The sequence below is a fragment of the Miniopterus schreibersii genome (genome assembly GCF_964146895.1).
Source record: "Miniopterus schreibersii genome assembly, chromosome: 12".
Classification (NCBI taxonomy): Eukaryota; Metazoa; Chordata; class Mammalia; order Chiroptera; family Miniopteridae; genus Miniopterus; species Miniopterus schreibersii.
In genome coordinates, this window is record NC_138112.1 from 12,776,871 (window position 1) to 12,798,119 (window position 21,249).

Here is a 21,249-nt window from a genome sequence, read left to right on the forward strand (position 1 = left end):
CAAAAGTTTCCATTGGGAAAGTGACTCATATGCTAGGGCCTTGCCATTGACAGAGCAGCCAAGTCTGGGATTTTACCACGGAGCCCCGATGGCTGCTCTTCTCATATGTTGTCATAATGTTTGGATCATTCCTTAGTCATTTTCACATAAGTTATGTAACAATAAATACCAGAACCCCTTATTAGTGATTAATATTCCTAAACCCTATAAAATAAAATACATGTTCATGTAAAGAATATTTAAATCAATAAAACTGATATGCCCGAAATTATTCTGGACAATTCTGTAGAATTGGTTGTTTATTTATTTATTCGTTTGCTTGTTTTCTACTGAAAGTTTCCTCTGAGGAGAAGAGGAAGAATGTAGACTGGGAGGGGAGACCTAAGTGGCTGCAACCTTACTGGCAATATTTTACTTCTTTAGACAGACGATGGGTAAATGGGTATTGCTTTCCTATTCCTTTAGATGTCAGATATTTTTAATATGAATACAACGTTATAAGGCAGACTTAATAGTCCTTAGCTTTGTGAATCTGAGCAGAAAGAAGTATAATCATTCTGGATCTTAGTGGACTTTATGTAAAAAAACAGTTAATGTGATCATTCGTGAAGTCAGAGACTGACCTATGTATGACCATCTTTTGAGGACTACCACAGTTTTACGGCCATTCGTTAGATCATTTGTAATTCATTCATCCTTTTAACCTTTATGAAGTAGCCAATGTTTACATGCATATGTTACTCTGCTTTATATGTATGTAAAGTTAAATTATACGATTTCCAACATTGAAAAGGGAGGAGCCTTTTCTAGAATCAAGAGTAATAGGAAGTGAAAGTATTAGTTGTTTATTGTCAACACAATCTGAAACATGGGACAATTAGATTAATTCAGGGAAAATAGAATCATAGGATGTTAGAGCTGGAAGGAACCTCAGAGATGATCTAATTTGCATCTTCAATTATAAATGGGGAGATGATTACAGTCCACAGAAGCCTTATCCACGCAGCTAGTTAATGGAACAGCTGGTACTAAAACTAAGATTTCAGAGCTTTTCTCACCATTTCTTTCCACTCTATTGGCATTTCGCAAAGTATCATTTCCAGAATTGTTCATATGAGTATAACAAACAAACAAAACTAACAAACAAAATAAATAGCATTTTTATGATAGAGTACCTTTTTGAGATTTTGCATCCTATATCCACCTTGTGGATCCAGAATACACTTTAGTGTAGTAAAGGCTCTGAGACGCCCTACGGTAAAGGAATCTATACCTGTTTAATCCACTTTCTAGAATTTTTTGGCAGCGGAACCCTTATTATAAGAAACAGTACATTTTGAAGAAGAGAGTTTGAATAATGCTATGAAATTAGTCATATCACTTTTTATTATCATGCAGTCTAGCTGAAGAATAGATGAATTTTTTAAATCAGGTTAGCCGATATGGCAGCATATCGATCCCCCTTAACATGCAGACAGTTTCTCAATAAAGAGGTCAGTGTTCTGTAAGTGCCTTTAAAACTTTCATTCATCGCTCAAGGAACGGACTAAGGAGAGAGAATAAGCTTCTCTCTAAGGAAAACTGGAACATGCTAAGGAAAGTGGTAGTTAGTAATTATAATGTAAACACAGGTATCAGGCTGTGGCAAAGGAAACTGAATAAAGAGAAAGAGGGAGAAAGAGAGAAGAGGAATCGGAGCCATTTCAGAAGGACAGGCTGGTTTAGCCCTGACCTTGTCTCACTGAGGCAACCCTCAAACCAAGTGAAAATATCAGACGGTGTCCTGACGAAGGTGATCAATGGGAGGGAAGTAGAAAGAAGGAGTGACGTAAAGCATTGACATGCTAAAGGTGATGCTAAAGATGCTAAAGATAAGAAGGACAACATGTCACCACCTCCATGAGATTATTTTTGAATCCCCCAACAAAATGAACTCTTCTAAGCTCCTACAACTTTTTCTTCTTAACTCTGTCATTTTACTTAGCCTGTCCTTGATTTCCCTTTAGTTGAGCATGTGTTTTATCACTCCCGAGATACTGTTCTAGAGGACAAGGACTGTAGTTGTTCTTTTTGCCGAGTTCCATGGGTGCTGGCAGATTGCTTTGTATGAATCATACTCTCAATGAATGTTCGCTTGATGAATATAAATGTGACTAAATCAACAAGCATGCCTTGTACACCTAGTGCTTAACTACAGTTGAGAATGTGAAGCATTAGCTCTGGTGATCCCTTCTTCAAGAGGTTTAGAGTTTTCTCAAAACAACACACTAAAAAAGAAAGACCATTCTGTATTAAACCCTTGATACAGGACATTTCCATAAGAGGGAAAGGTCAGAGAAGGCTTCGTAGAGAATATAATATTAAAAATTATTATTTATTGATGGTGGTGTTGGTGGGTGTATTACTTTCTGACTGCCACTTTAACAAATTATCATAAATTTAATGTTTTAAAATAATACAAAGTTATCACCTTACAGTTCTGGAGGCCAGAAGTCTGAAATGAGTCTTATGGAACTAAAAATTAAAGTATTGGCTGGGCTGCATTCTTCCTGGGAGTTCCATGGGTGATTCTGCTTCCTCGCCGTTTCTAACTTCTAGAGAATGCTTGCATTCCTTGGCTTGTTGCCTTTCCGTAAATCTTTGGTGTGTATCACTACAACCTCTGCTTATATCTTGAGACCCTCCTGATTCCCTTTTATGAGGACCCTGCAATTATATTGAGCCCAAGTGCATAATCCAGAATCATATCCCCGTCTTAAAATCCTTAACTGCATCTGCAAGTCCCTTTTGCCATGTAAGGTAGTATGTTCACAGTTTCTAGGGATTAGGGCATGGAAATCTTTGTCGGGGTCATTATTCTTTCTACCTTGTGAGGAATCAGCATGAGCAAAGTTCTGGAGGTAGAAAAAACCATGGAGAGTATAAACTGACCAATAAAAAGATCAAAATGAAATGTAGAGTACATGTCAGGGAGTGTGGCAAATGGAATTGCTAGTAGGCAGGTATGACTTACAAAGGGCTTTAAAATTTAGGACAGGAGATTTAAATTTAATGCAGTTAATACCAGGGAACCATTCCAAGTTTTTGAGAAGTGGCTAGGGTTGTGAAATGGTATTTATAAGCGATTAGTCTTGCAGGATTTGTAGGAGAGCCTGGCAGAAAGTTTGAAGGCAAAGTTTGAAGGAAGTTTAAAGACTGATCAATGCCAAATTTGGTATGTTAACCTTCTGTAGTTTCTTTTAGTTATACAGATACTTAATACACTTCTTTAGGTTATTTATTTGGTGAAAGGCTTGAATTAGAGTGGCAGTTATTAACATCTCACAAATCAGTAACTTGATATCTTATCTCTATGTGGATGCTGGTCACCAGTGTCTTCCATGACCACGGTGGTCTCTGGAAGATTTCAATTTAATGCAGTTAATACCAGGGAACCATTCCAAGTTTTTGAGAAGTGGCTAGGGTTGTGAAATGGTATTTATAAGCGATTAGTCTTGCAGGATTTGTAGGAGAGCCTGGGCTCTAACCTAGATGTGAGTCAATGTCTTTTTTTCTGGTTTTCTCATCGACTTTCATTCTGCCTTAACAGCTCTATTCCAGTGGCTATCCAGGAGAGACTCTTCTTTTTCTCTGGAGAAAGCTTCTTTGAATGATAAATTACTTCTTTTGGCATTGTTTTGAACTTTGGTCACTAAGTCTTACCTTTGTGATATTAATGCATTCTTCCCAGGTGGAAGGCCATCACCTCAGACTGAATATTTACTTTAAATGCATCTTCACTGAAGCTTTTCCTGCTTTTACCTGGAAAGGGTCCACAGTTAATTGGCTAAGAAGGAGTTACCTTTTCAAATCGTAATAGAATATCTCCCTCGGTTGTTTTGGATTGTTTCTAGGCCACCGAGTCTTAATTAGATTTAACATCAGCGTGAAGAGCTACATGTGCCCTGGCATCAGAAGGGAAAGGACTGCGTGTATAATAGATATTTATTGTTTTTGCTTATCAAGCATCTATCCTTGTTTCTGCTGTTAATAGGCCCATCCTTTCCCTATTATAATCCATGAGTTTTGTCCTTCCTGTAACCCCACTCTTGATGGCCAATTAGTGTCAGAGTAATGAGTTATATAGTTGGCTTTTAACCTTGCTTGAGTCCATGCGGGTTAGGCCTGGGGCTTTTACTAGAACTACTGGCAATGAGGCGCCCACTCACTACTGGGGTGGTTGAGCTGGTAGGATTTAAGTCTGGGGCTGTTGAAAGCTCGCATTAGAGAAAACTTCCCTTATAATGAAGACAATACAGCAGAGAGCAAAACTATTAAAAATAAGAGAGTCTTAATCCTGGTGAGATTATTTGAACTTCAAATCCAACTATGACTGAAGCTGAAAATATTGCTAGCATTTTTGGTTTATAAGCAAGTATATTTTCTTCATTATTCAAGCTGATTTCAGTTGTACATCTATCAGTTTCAATCAAGAGTCCACTCTAATGTCATACACGTATAACACCCAGAATCTCACTTGGGCTGCATGGTTTTTTCAAGGTCTTTCTCTGGAATGTTGACCAAGATCTTCAGAGTGTCTGCCCTCAGCTTCCTCACTTTGCACTCTCAGCACGCGTGAGCTGGACTTCCACACTACCTCCTGATAATTTTCAGGGGCATAAAACTTTCCGAAAATATGATATTGTTATTAGTAGCACCACTACATGCACTTTGGAAATTAGAATTTCATTGTCTTAATGAGGGCTGGGATCTGGTTGATAAATCCTTTCTCATATTTTTCCTGTTAATGTAATTAGAGGAATGGACACATGGCTGGCTCCAATTTATCTATTACCATTGTGGATCACATCCATATTTCAGTAGTGATATAAGTCCTGGGGTAGGTATAAAGAATACAGAGACAGTTTTGCTATAAGACCCTTAAAACATTTTATTGAATGCATGATATCCAGTAAATGATAAGAATCGGACACAATTCTCTTCCAGTCTCTGCTTAGAAAGAAACTTTAACAAAATTTTTTGGAAGATTTAATATTACAGTATTCTTCCAAGTATTCTTTCTTTTCTTCTCTTTTTAAAAGACACATTTACTGTACGTCATGATCCCTTTGGCAATCAGCAGCACGGGTGCAAACCAAAATCTACATTAAACCCTTTGTTGGAATGCTTCACACTTTCCACAGAACAGAAACGAAAATAACGTGTTGTACAATTAGTCACAAATACAGCCCATTCTCATGAGTGTTGTCTAAAACATGTCTTCTTTGTAGGAGCTAGTCCTGCCACCACTGTGTTTGGATGAGTTCACAAATCTGTTGTAATCTATAGCTTCCCTGTCACTTCTTTGGCTCTCCTCTCCTGCTAAGCGTTGTTTCCTGGAAGTAATTAAAACCTTCTGCCACTGCCATAGCTACTACTGATGCTGGAGCTGCCAGAGCCGGCTTGGTTTCGTGGTTTGGCAAAGTAATGGCCTCCATCACCACAGGGGCCAGAGCTTCTGCCTCCAGTTTCCTCTTCTCTTGGGCCCAAAATTTGAAGATTGTAATTGCCAAAATCATTGTAGCTTCTGCCACCTCCCAAATTGCTTTTATTATTACCAAATCCATTATAGCCATCCCCACTGCCACTATGTCTACCACCACCAAAAACCACCTCCACAATCACCTCCAAAGCTTCCAGAACCACTTTGACCTCTTTGGCTGGATGAAGCACTAGCCATCTCTTGCTTAGACAGGGCTTTCTTTCTTCACCATTGTGGCCATTCACAGTATGGTGTTTCTGAATGACAATCTTGTCTACAGAGTCATGGTTATCAAAGGTTACAAAAGCAAACCACTCTTCTTGCCACTGCCTCACTCACTCATGATTTCAATCACTTCAGTTTTCCCATATTGTTCAAAAGAACCTCTTAGGTGATGTTCTTCAGTGTCTTCTTCAATACCACCGACAAAAATCTTTTCCACAGTTAAGTGGCACCAGGTCTTTGGGAATCTTCTCTTGAGACAGCCCTCTCTGCTTCTACACATTTCCATCCAGCCTTGCATTCGTGGCTGGATCCACGCCCCCCACCTTGGCACACGGGACAGTCCCAAAGCCTCTGAGCACTTGGTGTTTGATCTCTGGTCAGCACAGCCTGTGAGCTTTCCTGTTCCTCAACGTGGCTCCTCAGACTCTCACCAGTTGTTTCAAAGCTCAAACCTCCACGAAGAGCTTCTGCCGCCGTTCTGGCTCTTTGGGAGGCTCTGACTTAGACATGACGACTGCAGGAGGAGGGACGCCAGTGAGGCTCACTCAGCGGCGTCCACCGGCAGAAAGGAGTGATCTCAAGTATCCCTTCCTTTGCTTGCCTTCCACCCTCATCACCTCTTATCACGAAGAGGCAGAGGGAGTAAGCCTGTTCCTGACTCAATAGGAGCCATGTTTCTTTTGGTTTGCTGAAATTTTTATGCCAATAATAGCTTCAGTCTTTTTTTTTTTAAAGCAGATTACTGAAATTTTTAACACAGGTGACACTAAAGAAATAGTTGAGAAATAATTGGAAAAACCAAAGGAACAAAGCGAAGTTACTGTGCAATGTATGCCTATTCGGAACTCTCCTGCTTTGAGGATCTTTGACGATAAGATAGGCAGAGGGAGGGATGATTAAAAAATTTTTTGGATACATAATTAGAATACCTTTCAATGAATATCAGTCCTCTGTATGTTTGCTGATTTTATTCCTCACCACTTACACCTGCTATTTCTGCATTAATCAGTTCCTAGGCTACTTGGTTTAGTATTTAATCTTATTGTATGTACAAAGGCTACGGTCTATCCTATTTTAAAGAGCTGTCAAAGGTTATCCAGCGCAATATCCTACTCAGTAGGGGAATGTACTCTACAACATTTATTCAGCAAATATTTTTTGAACACCTGTTAATTAGCAGACATTGTGCCATGGATCGGGGGAGGCTAATATCAAGATACCCCTCCCCCCCCAGGAAGCTCACCCTCGAATGGGAGAGGAAGATAAGTGTGTAGCCTACACAGTACCCTGCAGTAAAAGATAAAATAGATGCCTGTGTCCGAGGGATAGGAGCACTGGAGTGGGAGAGCTCACGCAGGTGGCAGAAGCTGGAAAAGTCATTTTGAGGAGTAACATTTGAGCCAGGCTTTGAACATGAAGCTTAGACCATAAAGAGCATGCCAGGCACAGGAGACAATATGCAAGGACATGGAGACATGGAGCGATCGCTTGCGGTGTGGAGAATTATGAGCAGATGGACATGAGATGAAACCACCATTGGTAAAGACTGTACTAGTGAAGGCTTTGTGTGCATGTGCTGTTCTGAGGAACAGAGACTTAAATTGGTCATCTGGACAGCACGATCACCTCCAGAACCCACAAAGCAGCAGTTAACATTTTGAAGACTGCTTATTGCCAAATATTTTTGCCTATATATTTTGCCGCGATCTGCCTCTGATTTTTTTCCACTGCTCACATTCTCAACTATATTACTTAAAATTTATCTAATTGCTCTTTCATATGACCATGTTTCAGATATTTAAAGGTGTTTCTTTCTTACCTTCTAACCTCCAAACTTAAAGTTCCAGTCATTTCACCTATTTATCCTGCTCTTCTTGCAACATTCCAGCTTCAGGATGGGGCTAGTCCAGTTAATACGTACCTACCCTGTGTGCAGCAATGTTCTGACCTTTTCCTAGATTCTGTGAGTAAGTTTAAGTGCCACTTATGGTGGTATTAGCATTTATTATTTTTCTCACTGTTAATTACTTTATATTATTGGCTCATATTGACTTTAAAAGCCATAAATTGCTTTTATGTGATCTACTACTGGGTGATTCTGCCCAGTCTTGTTATTGTTCAGGTGGCTTTTTGAACCTATGAACAAGATTTTACATATATCCTTGTTCAATTTAATTCGTATAAATTTAATATTGGTCGAGTATCATTAAATTTTCATACTGTTTTTCTACAATATTAACCCCTTATGTTTTTTGTGATTAATTATCTTTATTTTTTTAATTGAATTCATTGGGGTGACATTGGTTAATAAAATTATATAGGTTTCAGGTGTATAATTCTACGATACATCATCTGTATATTGTATTGTGTTCACCACTCCAAGTCAAGTCTCCTTCCATCACCATTTATCCCCCCTGTACCCTCTTCTACCTCCCACCACCCCTCTTCCTTCCCTCTGGCAATCACCATATTATTGTCTGTGTCCATGAGTCTTTTTTTGTTTTTGTTAATCGCTTCATTTTTCTCACCCAGCTCCCAAATAACCCCTTATGTTTTTCAATCATGTGCAAGTTAGATAAACATACTTTCAACAATGAAGATAAATTTTAAAAAGAAAAGAAAAACCCCCAGAAAAAAAACCCTAAAACCCCATACTTTAATATAAATTTGTGCTAAAATATAGAATTTTAAAGGATGTTTACAGCATTCTACAGCAGAGCACTGTAGATCACCCATCAAAGTCAATTATATCCAACTATTCCATTGCTATATTTGGGGGATTTGGCTAGTCATTTCTGAATTCACCTAAACCAGCAAATACTGTCCTATACTCCCAATCCACGATGACTGTGTTAAGTGCCTTTCTAAGTCAAGTACACTATGTCTTAGACATTGTCCAGATCAAGCAGTGTAATAACCTTAAAGCAAATGGAAATAATGTTAGTGTGGCATCTTTTTTTTCTTAATGAATCTTTGTCCCAGAAATTCTTATTTCAGTTTTTATGTGAATGTGACCTTATTTGGAAATAGGGTCTTTGGAGATGCAGTCAGTTAAGATGAGGTGGTTAGGGTGAGCCTTAATGCAATGTGACTGCTGTCCTGGTAAGAGGAGAAGAAGAACAGGGACAGACACACAGGAGGAATGCCATATGATCAAGCGCCATATGATGATGGAGGTAGAGATTTGGTGATGTGTCTGCAAGCAGAGGGATGCCAGCAACGTCAGAAACTGAAAGGCAGGGAATAGATTCTCCCCTAAGACTTTAGAGAGAGCATGGCCCCGTCAGCACCTTGATTTAGAGCTCTAAGCCTCCAGAACTGTAAGAGAACAGATTTCTATTGCTTTAAGCCACCAGTCTGTGGTACTTTGTTGCAGCAGCCCCATCTAGGCATGTTTGTAAATATCTAGAATTCACTTGGACCCCTTTTTTGAAATTAGACCAGCATATACTTGTCTTAATTCTTCTGGCAATGTTTGGTTCTCTACGATTCTACAAAGATTATTGAAGGTAGATTAATAATGACATTTACAAGATATTTCAATGCTGTAGCATACAATTTCTCCAGATTTACAGGAGTTTATATAGTTAGAGGCTCTTTGTCCACTATTCACACACTTAAATCTGTTTATTGATTGCTTACTATATATTAGGGACTAAGCTAGTTACTGGAAATATAGATTTAATCCTTGGATTCAAAGAGCTTGTGGATACATCAGTTTCCTCATCAGTAAATGGGGATAATAGTGGTGTTGTGAGAATTCAGTGATATAATATATAGAGCATTTAGCACAGCTGTTGTTACGTAGGGGACATTCAATGGAAGGCAGCTGCTGTAACATCATAGTAATGTAATGATATAGCTAATAATAAATAAGAAAGATGTAACTGTGTTAAGGGAAATTTAAAAAAAAAAAAGAGCTTATAGATAAATAAGAGTGACAAGCAAATTAAAATATCCATACAATAAAGAGTATTGAAAGAGTAATCCCTGCAGTCCTAGGAGGAAGGAAGAATTGGCCCACCTGGAAAGCTTATCACAAAACTGAAATTCAGCCTGAATATAATAGGATGTGTAGCAGCAGCCTAACCCAACACCAAAAATCAATTTATTAATTAAAAATAAACCTGAAGAATGAAAGAGCATTGCATAACATGGAGGTGTGAGAGAACAAGGAGTTTTCTGGGAATTTAGAAACTAGATATGTTTAGAATGCAGGGCCAGTGTCAGGAAACAGAGAGGGAGAAAGCTGGAGAAGTTGGCCACAGCTGGTTCATGATAGATCTAGAATTTTTTCCTGAAATTTATAGGCATCCATTGAAATGACTATCAACTCCCCCAAACTTGAGTAGTAAAACAAACTCTTTCAAAGAAAAAGAAACAGCAACAACAACAAAAAACACAACTTCTTGTGGATGCCAGTGTTGACTTAATTATTTTTATTTTAATCTTAATTAGTTATATACAAACATAAAAATGTCTAGAACTCTCATGTATATAATTCATATACAATGACATAATAAAATATGTTAATCAACTAAATGCCAAAATTCCATAAAACTAATCAAATTTCATTTAAAAATATTAAGTATGTGAAAATAAATGTTTTTCTGAAACTAAATTGCACCTGCCATACTACAGGTTTATTTTTCTCTTTTCAAATTAGTGCTTTATTTCTTTTTAATAATATCTCTTATCCTGTCCCTGCACCGCTGATAAAAATAATATGCTCATTGAACCTCTGGATGAAAATATGCAGCTTCTCCTCTAAGACTTTTTAAACTACCAGAAACCATTAGGATATTTAGTGATTTAATAAAACTTCATGAAAATCTATGACAGAAATATACTTCTTTGGCATTAAAATATTTGTATATTTGTAACTGGACAAAAAGGAATGAAAAGTAACACTGTTAAATGCAAAGCATGTCTATTTAACAAGACGATTTAGAAAAACCTAATAATTCAACAAAAGTCATAGTTTTTTCCCCCAGTTAAATGATTTAAAAACAAATAGATTAGCCAAACTAATAGATTAGCTTTATTAGCTATACTATAGGTTTTACTAACATGTATTAGGTGCCAATTCCGGTGCCTATTTTTTCTACTTGAACCATTTTAAAGGCTTCACTATATATTCTATTACAAGCTGTGTAATAGACTTCATTTGGAAAAAAACATTGCAGTTGAGTGTTTTAAAACAAGACATCCTATTTCCACACCACAGGATGGGATGGTAAAAAACAAGATTGAGGCGGTGACAGCAGGCTAATAAATATCTTTATGCTTCTTCTATCTCCCTGTATAGTGTTTATCACAGAGTGTCCTTTGGATGCTGTTTCAAAAATAAATCATACATTATTATAGAAAACCAACCGTCATAAACAGACGTAATTGCCTCTTTCTGAGACTCCTCAGCTATTTTAGCTTCCTAAAGGACTAAGCCCAGTAGCAGTCACACTTTTAAAAAATTAATTAATTCATTTGGGGGAAACTCACTATTAGTTTTGTGTTGAAGTGCATGGAAAATAGTTTAAAGAAAGCTTTGTTAACATTTAAACTTCAGAGAAGACAGTATTTATGACTTATGGAAATTTAGAGGATAGATATGATCTGTGCTATCATAAAATGAATTCCATGTATTGAAAGAGGTTTTGCTCCTATCAAGTAGTAGCAACTTAATTGATTGCTGGAGGTTGTTACTGCAAGATAAGATTCTTGATGTCTGCATTTCGGAAAAGACTGTCTCCCGTGTTATTCCGTAGAGAAGTAGATGGCAATTCTAAACCACTGAAGGGCACGCCACTGATACTGTGCATTTTAATTGACTGATTTGACTCTTCACCTTACAAACGGTAAAGACTCAGAGCTCCATGGATGCTCTGGATTTAGCAAATAAGAGAAATTTCATTATTACCAAGCCAAGTAAAAGAAAAGGCACTAATGTGCGAACATAACACGGCAGGACCAGCTTGCAGAATGACCTTGGAAACTGGTAATTTTCAGTGACTTCTCCACATATGCTTTCCTGTATCTAACTGGGCATGGAAAATTTTATTTTTTCTCCAAATTCTTGTCAACTCATCAAAATGTGTCTTTAGCTGAACAGTGACAGTGATTTCTACATTCTCTGAGGCCCTATATTAAAGTCATTAAATGAGAGGTGTGATTCCTTTTGAGACTTTTCTGTGATTGAATTTTTTTCTCATGAGAAGCACCCTTTCTCCCTCCTTCCTTCCTCTCTCTCTCTCTGTTTTTCCCCTCCCTCCCTCCTTCCCTCCTCCCTCCCTTGCATTTCAGAGCTCAAAGTCAAATTAGACACAGTCTAATTCAACTTTTTAATTGGAGGCCCAGATAGGTTAACAGTTCCAGAGCCAGAGCCAGACCCTAGATTTTCCCCATCCAGGTCTTCTTGCACCACACACGTTACCCCCTTATAATGTAAGTGCTGATAAGAGTACAAACAAGTGCTGTAAGCCTTGACCCATAGATACTGAGCGTGTGCTATGTATAAGGTGCTGTAATCGGTGTTGTGGAGGAAGCCAAGGTGAGTGAGGCAAAGGTTATTTCTTCATGTAGTTTGCATTATACCAGGGGAAATAAGTGACATATGCGTGATAATCACCTTAAGAATTTAAAAAAAAATCCTAAGTAAAAAAGACTTAAGTCTAGGGTCATCTTTTAATACCTTCTCTTTTCTTTTTATTACATATCTCTTTATATATATATATAAATCCTCACTTGAGAATATTTTTCCCATTGCTTTTCAGAGAGAGTAGAAGGGGGAGAGAGAGAGAGAAACATCGACATGAGAGAGACACATTGATTGGTTGCCTCCCGCATGTGCCCTGACTGAGGTCAGGGATCGAGCCTGCAACCGAGGTCTGTGCCCTTGGCAGGAGTCAAACCAGAGACCCTTTAGGCCTCAGCCGCTGCTCTAACCACTGAGCCGAACCGCAGGGTGTACATATCTCTTTAGTTACAGGTTTATCTTTGAGGCCCGGGCAGGGACAGTGGGCGCATAGTCAGGGTCAGCCACATCCTCATTAGCCTCTGGTCGCACATACTGTAATTTGTAAATGCCCCCATGTTGAAAAAACTCCCTTTCCCCTTAGTTTACAAAATACAGCATTTTCAAAAGAATTCTTCTCTAGAAGTCTAGAAAAAGAGAAAGAGAAACTATAAAAACAGAAACCGAGAACAGTTTGTGCTGACCAGGTGTCATGCCAGTGTTCCTGACGGTCCGCTCAGATCCGTGTGTGTTTGCAGGGCCCTTTCCACGCCCCCCTTCTCTTCGTTCCAAACCCTCAGAAGGGTGCCCAGAGAATTGCCTACCCCTGCTCCCTTTTTCCCCAATTTGTGGTCAAGGAAAAGATTAGACCTGAATTTCCAGTCACACTAGCAAAACTGTAGACTATAAAGCTGCATGAACTTCCTCAGGGAGAGAGCCATTATTACCTTTCTCTGGGTATTTCCAGTGACGTGAACAGAACTCAGCTATTCCCTCACCCCTTCAGTGAGCTTCTGCCTCCTCCGGCTTCCACGGTAGAAAGGCTGTTTCTGCACCAAGAGGTACATGAAATTCAGGAGCTGTTCAGAGGGGAGGGAGAGGATCCTGCCTGCGATTTAATAGGGTGGCTAAACAGTAACTATGGTAATGATTACGGCAGTACCAGCTCCCGCTCAGTCTCCTTGCTTTAGCAGAAATTAATGTATTCTCTTTATTTTCTATATTTTATTTCATGCTTATAACCATTATATGAATGTATACTAGTATTATTTCCATTTTACAAATGAGATGCTAAGTGATTTGTCTGAGGTCAGTAAGTGATAGGTGTTTGATTCCAACACAGATTTTTGACCTCAAGCCAACCCATACACACTCTTTCCGTTATTAACACTGCTTCCCTTGAGGAAGGCAGCCCCCAAGTCTGTCGATGGGTTGGGTGGGGCAGGCGATGCTCTCTCTGCCTGGCTTTCTTAGTGCGCTTAAGGCCATCTGCGCACACTACTACAACAGCTTGCTTCCTTTCAGGAGGGAGAAAGGGGCCAACTACATAATTCCTCAATTTTAGTTTGTTCTGTCTTTAAGCACAATTTTTTTCTCCAGTGCTTAATGAGGAGAAAACCCAAAAAACATACTTAGCACTTGCTTTTAGAAATTTCCTTCTTTTCACTATTAGTTTGTCAATTTTAGTTGACAGAAAATTTGGTATAAAGAAATTCTTTTCTGTACACTACAAATGGTAATTTTTACTACATGTAAATTATACTTCGGTTTTAAAAAGTAGAAGAAACGCTAATTTTAGATAATGATAAGCATTGTTAAGAGAATAAAACGGAAATGAGATAGGGCAAAGAAAACATTTTTTAAAAACCTTGTGTGATTTTCTTATATTTGATTTTGAGCATTTCATTTTTTAATAGCTTTGTTTGTTCAAGAAAAAAATGCAATTACCATATTTTAAGCTTGAATATACAAAATATAAAAGGAAATTCCAATTTTAAATCTTATCCTTCCACACGCATCCCTGCCTTCAGAATTAAGGACGTATTATCCTAAAAGCATGCCTGATCTTGCTAATGATAGCGGTGACAACTCTCTAAGATGTAGCCCAAACTTGTACCCAAGTTTGGTGCTTTGGGGAGGGGAATTGTTTTAGGATTGAGAATTGATGGGGGTATGGCTGACAAATGGCAAGTGTGTGGGTGAGCAAAAACTCCTACCAACAAAGAGAAACCCAGCCACATCAATCTGGAAAAAAGTAGAAGGCTGATTAATTACTGAATGAACACAACAGAAGAGCGTGTAGGTAGCCCACAAAACCAGGAAATCAGGATGACATGTCCCAGCAGTTATACATAAAGTAGAAGAAAGTACAATAAAACCCTGATTTCCTGTGTTACATCTCAAGGTAGGTTCCTAGATCAGCTCTAGAGATACATGTTTATGTTTCAAGGGGCCGTAAGGCTCACGCACTTGGAGAACTCTTGGCATCGCAGGACTAGAGACGGGGCTTGGCTCCTCCTTGGAGAGATCTGTTTTCATCCTAGTGGGTTAGAGTCCATTTCTTTTTTCCAAGGAGACCCTTTGAAGAGGGGAAGAGAAGGTAGCTGCTTCCTTTCGCTTTATAAGCAAAGAAAATCCTTCATTTCCTTCTCCTCTCCCTCTTCTCCCTCCTCCCCTATTCTCCCCCCTCTCCCCCCCCCCCCCCACTACTTCTCTTCTCTTCTAAAATCTTTCTTCACAGGAGAATGGTGGAGCTTTCCTTTTCTGATCTGTGACCTAGCCCTTGGTCCAAAGTCAGGCTGAAATGAGGGTTGGCGTGGGCATTTTTAGCCGCTCATGATAGCATTACACATCCAGTGGCAACAGAAGATGCACCCTTTTCATTTTTGAGGGTTAATTCAACCATTATAACAGTAAGTGAAAGCATAGACAGTAATAACCTCTTTATTTGGAGTTGCGATATCTGACAAGCTCAAGTTTTCTCAACTCAGTCAAGTTTGAGAAAGGGCAAAAACCTCCAAGAAGCCAAAATACAGTTCGCAGAATCCATGTCTCCCATGCACTTTGTAGGGCTCATTAAGCCCTCAGTCGGTCTCTTCATACATACTTGGTTGTCTGGTTTCTCTGTCACAGCAGGTTAGATAAAATGTGTGGAAATGTGCAATGGTGGGGAGAGGTGTTTCTAATGACAGCAAGTGTAAGGAGCCTGTCTATGAAGTGTACAAGAAAGGACCTGTAATTTAGAAGCCAGGAACTCGAAGGTATGGAATCTCAGATGGAAGGTGGGGGTGGGGGAGTTGGGGGGAAAGATTAATCAAAGAATTTATATGCATAGATGCATAACCCAATAGTGTGGAGAAGGCCTGGTGGGGGGTGATGCCGGGTGGAGGGGATCAGTGCGGGGGGCGGGGGGTGGACATCTGAAAGACTTTCAACAATAAAGATAAACTTTAAAAAATTCAACGAATATTTTTGAACCAAAATAAATGTAACTGGAAGAATGCATTTTATGTTAGAAAACTGTATCAAAAGCTTTATGAAAAATGCTTTTAAGTTTGAGGTTAAATAAAATTGACATTGTAGTGTAATAGAGGCTATGAAATTGAAAGGTGCCATTGTAATCACAGAAACTGTGTACTCCAATGAGGAGGTTACTACCTTCTCTCTTGGTTATCTATTGTATAACGAACCTCAAAACTTAAACCAACAGTAGCCATTCATTGTAAAAAAATGTACTTTATATAGATATAATATATAAGGTGTTGAGTATGTACTAGATACTTAATTTGTGTTAGTTGTCTTTTTTTTTCTCTGAAAGCATTATTGTATTACATTACAGTACAAAAATTAGTGTTCATAATATTACCTTGAGTTTTGAGAAAAGTTTATGATCTGGGGGCTCTATGTAAAATAGCAGAGCAGTGCATGTGCATATGATAAGCTCATTTTAACCTGAAATGTTAAAATTGAAGCATATTTTTGTATTTAAAGACATGAACTTAAGTAATTCATAAAATTTAGACGTGGGATAGTAATAATAGCTATTTTTATTAAAAGCTATTTTAAACACTTTACATGCATTAGCACAACTATTTTCAATCAGTGTGTTGCAAGAATTTTTACAATATGCAATACCTGACTATTAGAGGCATTGGCCTCTTTTCCCTAAGATTGTCAAATAAAAAATGACAACAGCCAACACAAAAATAGCAGTCTGGTGTGAATGAATAAAAATTAAATTATACCTTTTTTTTTTTTGTCAGACAGGTAAAAAATATAGTATATTTTTTTGTGTGCTGCAGAATTTTAGTAATTAGCCTATATGTGCCATGAGATGGAAAAAGTTGAAAATCGCTACATTAGCACGTTATTTGTATTGCTTATTTATGCTGAATCAGATGAAACTCTTCCCATCTGAGCTGAATTGTATCACACTCTACCTAGTTTTATCTTTAATATCATCGTTTTTCATATAATCTTATTTCATTTTCTAAAATGCTAATTCGAATTTTTTGACCATGCCTTTTGTATAATAGATGCTTTGTAAACTTTATGCATCTAATAATTAATTAAATTCATGTAAAATTTTTATTGGCATTAGGTTTCATTCTGTTATTTGTTTTTTAGCAGGCTAGGGATAGATATGTATGAGATTCAGCAGAAGAGTTATATGAATTAAGCATGGATGGCTAGCTCAAGTTAAGTACGAGACACTATCTGTTATCATCTGTTAGTGATAAATTGCTATTCTTTAGGGAAGTTTAAATATTTCTATTTCATAAAGCTTTAAAACATGACTTAATTCAGATTTATATATTTATTTATTTACTTATTTATTTTTCCCTATAGACCCTCAGTGACTCACCTTGGCATTGCTGTCTTTTTAAGTTTTATTTTTCAATCACAGTTTTGCATTGACTATTGTATTGAATTCAATATTATTTTATAGTAGTTTCAGGTGTACAGCATAGTTGTGAGATATATACTTCACAAAGTGTCCTTCCTGGTATTTCCAGTACCCACGTGGCACCCTACATAGTTCTTAATTTGGATTTAAAGCTGTCAATTCAGAACAACCTTTGTTCACAATTAAGTATCTGATAATTTAATTTTAGATGTAAACACATTTACAGTTACTGCAATCTTACCTTTCATTTTAATCTGAATTTGTTAATTAAATTTACATAATGTCAGTGGTAAATTATTATGACAGTAAAGTACAGTCCTTAAAAAATATGACAAAAGGAGGCCAGGGCTAATTTTAATTTAGGCTTTTTAGATTTCATAACCTATTTATGCTTTTATGTGGTCAAGGAATCCTCCACTGAGTGGCTATTGTTTCAATAGATTTTTTTTTTTAAATCCTCACCCCAGGATATTTTTTCCATTGCTTTTTCAGAGTAGAAAGGAGAGAGAGAGAAACATTGATGTGAGAGAGACACATCAATTGGTTGCCTCCCACATGTGAGCCTGCAACCGAGGTACATGCCCTTGGCAGGAATAGCACCCTGGACCCTTCAGTCTGAAGGCTGATGCTCTAACCACTGAGCTAAACCAGCTAGGCCTCAATAGATCATTTTTAAATCAGCTGTTTGCAGTGTACATGGGAATTATATATGCAGAGGATATAAAAATGTATTAAGTCCCCAGGTTTCTTTACAAAAGCCTATTATGTAAATAAAGGCCCTGGAATGTATGCATCTAAAACTTTGACCTCAAGAAGTGCATGTGGACATAGCATAAGATTTTGCCAGCTTTTTCCTAGATCTAGGACTAGACTGACATTGGATACCAATGACGACTGTCTGAGGAATGGTCCCACCTGTCTGCACTTCATGCTCGTCTTATAAATTCTAGCTTCTGGTCTTCAGTCTTTAGGGAACCAGTCATCATAGACACCTAGAACTCATCCTGAGTTCAGACAGATTTAGGTTTAAATCCTGGCCCTACCTCTCTATCACAGGTACTTCTCACTATAAAACAAAGATGACAGTGGTACCTACTTTATAAGGCTCTCAAGAGGAATAACTCACTGGAATAACTCAATAGCTGGAATAACTCACTGGACTTGTGCTTAGAATATACTAACTATGTGATAATTGTCACCATTACAGTGCCCCGAGTCCTTTACTATTCTGTCATAGCTTTTCAACTTCACAAATTGCTTCTCATGCAAAATGACTTTAGTCTGTTTTTTGTGTCCTGCCAAATAAAATTATTCACTTCTTCAATATAGCTGATAGAATTCAGGTAGATCTTAGAAGGAAAGCAATTTAATTATATTAATTTTTACTGAGATGTGAGTCACTGGTAGCCATAACCCTTCAAGGATTATTCCTTTTTTTAAGAAGAGATTTATTATTTTCTTCAGTCTAATCTCTAATCGTTGAAGATGTAGGCAAGGAAATAAATTGAAGTGACGGTTATAGATAATATAGGGAAAAATGTACTTTTGTGTTACATTGGCATTCAGGTTGACTGGCATTGCTCAGAGGCTTATCTTGGCTTCAGCAATGAGAAGTTTAATATTTCATTAATAGTTTTTTCTCTTTCTTCCCCTTCTAAAGCATACATCCTCCAAAAAGTAGGAATTTTTTGGCAGAGGCAATAAGTCCCACAATAGGAGGAAAGGATTTGGGAAAGATTAAGGTGTGTTGGAGGTTGGGAGAGTAGGGTATGAAAAGCAGTGGTGGCTAATCTTATGTAATTATGTGCAACTAGGAGACTAATTCTATTCTCAAGGTTAGAGAAATAAATACATTAATTCACTGAACACTAGGTTTGGATATTTAGGTAGACATGTAGCAGTTCCTTTAGCTAATTTATAGGTAGTAAATAGTCCATTTTAGGAGAAACGCACCCATTATTTGGAGATGGGCTTTGTTTTCTTAGTAGTGAAAAGCACTGTGGGGACTAGTCTTCACTGTTCAGTTTAAGTGAATAGCATTTCCAGGTGATGGCTGATTTTCTCATAAAGACAATTTAATTGGCAAGTAGGGAAATTGGCAGAGCTCTGAATTTTTTTGGCAGTAGAGGGTTTAGGAGAAAGAGTAATGGGAAGGAAAAGGAGCTGGTAACACCCTGCTGCAAGTACTCATTTTAGTAGTGTGAACAACACTGCAGTTGCCAAGATACTTGCCCCAGAGTTGTAGCTCTAAGTGCCAGGAACTCTTCTCAGATAGTTAATGGAAATGTTGACTACCTGCAGACAGACTTTTACTAAACACAATAGGGTACAGTGGAATGGCATTTTCTGGTTATAGGAAGATTTTACATCAATTATTTCACTTTATCTTCAAAAGTAATCCTTGAAAATAGACAGAATGGATGGTTTTGCCTTTAAATTGCAGACACGAAAAATGAGATTATCAAAAGTCATATAGCTTCTTTAGTAGAATCAAGACAAAAACACATAGCTCATCTCTATTTTCTGTTTCTTTCTATTATATTACTTTTATAAAAAGATGATAAAACAAAGCAATGCCCGGACTTCACTGGTGGATTCTACCAAACATCTAAAGAAGAACTAATACCAGCCCTCACAAGCTCTTCAGAAAAATAGAAGGAAGGAAAACCTCTGAAATATTCTGAGTCCAATATTATTACCTTGATACCAAAACCAGATAAAGTCATCACAAGAAAATAAAACCACAGATCAGTGTTCCTTATGAATATAAACACAAAATCCTTAACAAAATTCTAGTAAACTGAGTGCAGCAACATGTAAAAATGATTATACACCATGACCAAGTAAAATTTATCCCAGGAATGTAAGGTTTGTTTAACATCTAAAAATCAATGTAATACACCCTATTAAAGGAACAAAAGACAAAAAGATCACCTTTATAAATGGAGAAAAAGCATTTGACAAACCAATATCCTTTCATGATAAAAACATTCAGTAAGCTAGAGAAGCAAACTTCCTTGATGTGCTAAAAGAAATCTTCAAAAACCCACAGCTAGCATCATAACTAATGGTAAATGAGTGCATGCTTCCTTTTTAATTTCAGGAACAACACACACGTCTACTGTCTCTTTTTTCAACACTGTACTGGAGGCTCTAATCAGGGCAGTTATCTAAGGAAAAGAGATAAAGGGCATTCAGATTGGAAAAGAAAATACATAACTACCTGTATTCTCAGATAATATGATGTTCTGTAGAGAAAAGCCCTAAAATTTCCACAAAAATATTACACCTAATAAACGTTATAAAAGTTGTAAGATATAAGATCACTATACAAAAATCACTTGCATTTCTCTACATTATCACTGAACAATCAAAAAATGAAATTAAGAAAATAATTCCACTTATAATAGCATCAAAATAAATAAAATTTTTAGGAAAAAAATTATAACCAAAGAAGTATAAGGTTTGCACACAGAAACTATAAAATATTTTTAAAGAAATTAGAGACCTAAATAACAAAAAAAAAGCCATAAATTGCAGAACTCAATATTGTTAAAATGGCAATCCTACCCGTGGAAGCCCTATCAAAATTCCAGTGTTGTTGTTGTTTTGGAAGAAATGGGCAAGCTTATCCTAAAATTCATGTGGAAATACAATGGACCCAAAGAGCCAAAACACTCTTGAAATGTGAAGGACTTACACTTCCTGATTTTAAAAACATATTACAAAGCTCCAATTATCAAGACAGGATGGTTCTGGCTTAAAGATAGACATATAGACCAATGGAATAAAATTGGGAGTCCAGTCATAACCCTTACATTTATGGTCAATTGTTTTTGACAAAGTTGCTGAGATATTTCAATAGGGAAAGAATAGTCTTTTTTTCTACAAGTAGTGTTTGAACAGATGGAGAATGTGTTTGGATGCCCACCTCACACTATGTAAACAAATTAACTCAAAATGAATTTTGGGCCTAAATGTAAGAACGAAAGCTATAAAGCTCTTGAAAAAAACATGATTATGATCCTATTTATGTGAAATGCCTAAAAGTGACAAATCTGTGGAGACAAGAAGTAGATTAGAATT

General features: G+C 37.4%; 1 protein-coding gene and 1 pseudogene across 2 annotated transcripts in view; one reads left to right on the forward strand and one right to left on the reverse strand.

Annotated features, from left to right (window-relative positions):
• GUCY1A2 (guanylate cyclase 1 soluble subunit alpha 2) overlaps window positions 1-21,249 on the forward strand; it is a gene marked incomplete at its 5' end in the record, with an annotated part of 250,131 nt that overhangs the window by 121,826 nt on the left and 107,056 nt on the right. The gene's annotated exons all lie outside the window — the stretch shown is intronic.
• Window positions 5,386-6,255, reverse strand: LOC308564710 (heterogeneous nuclear ribonucleoprotein A1-like 2 pseudogene; annotated as a pseudogene). The gene has a single exon. The product of its transcript is annotated as a heterogeneous nuclear ribonucleoprotein A1-like 2 pseudogene (transcript).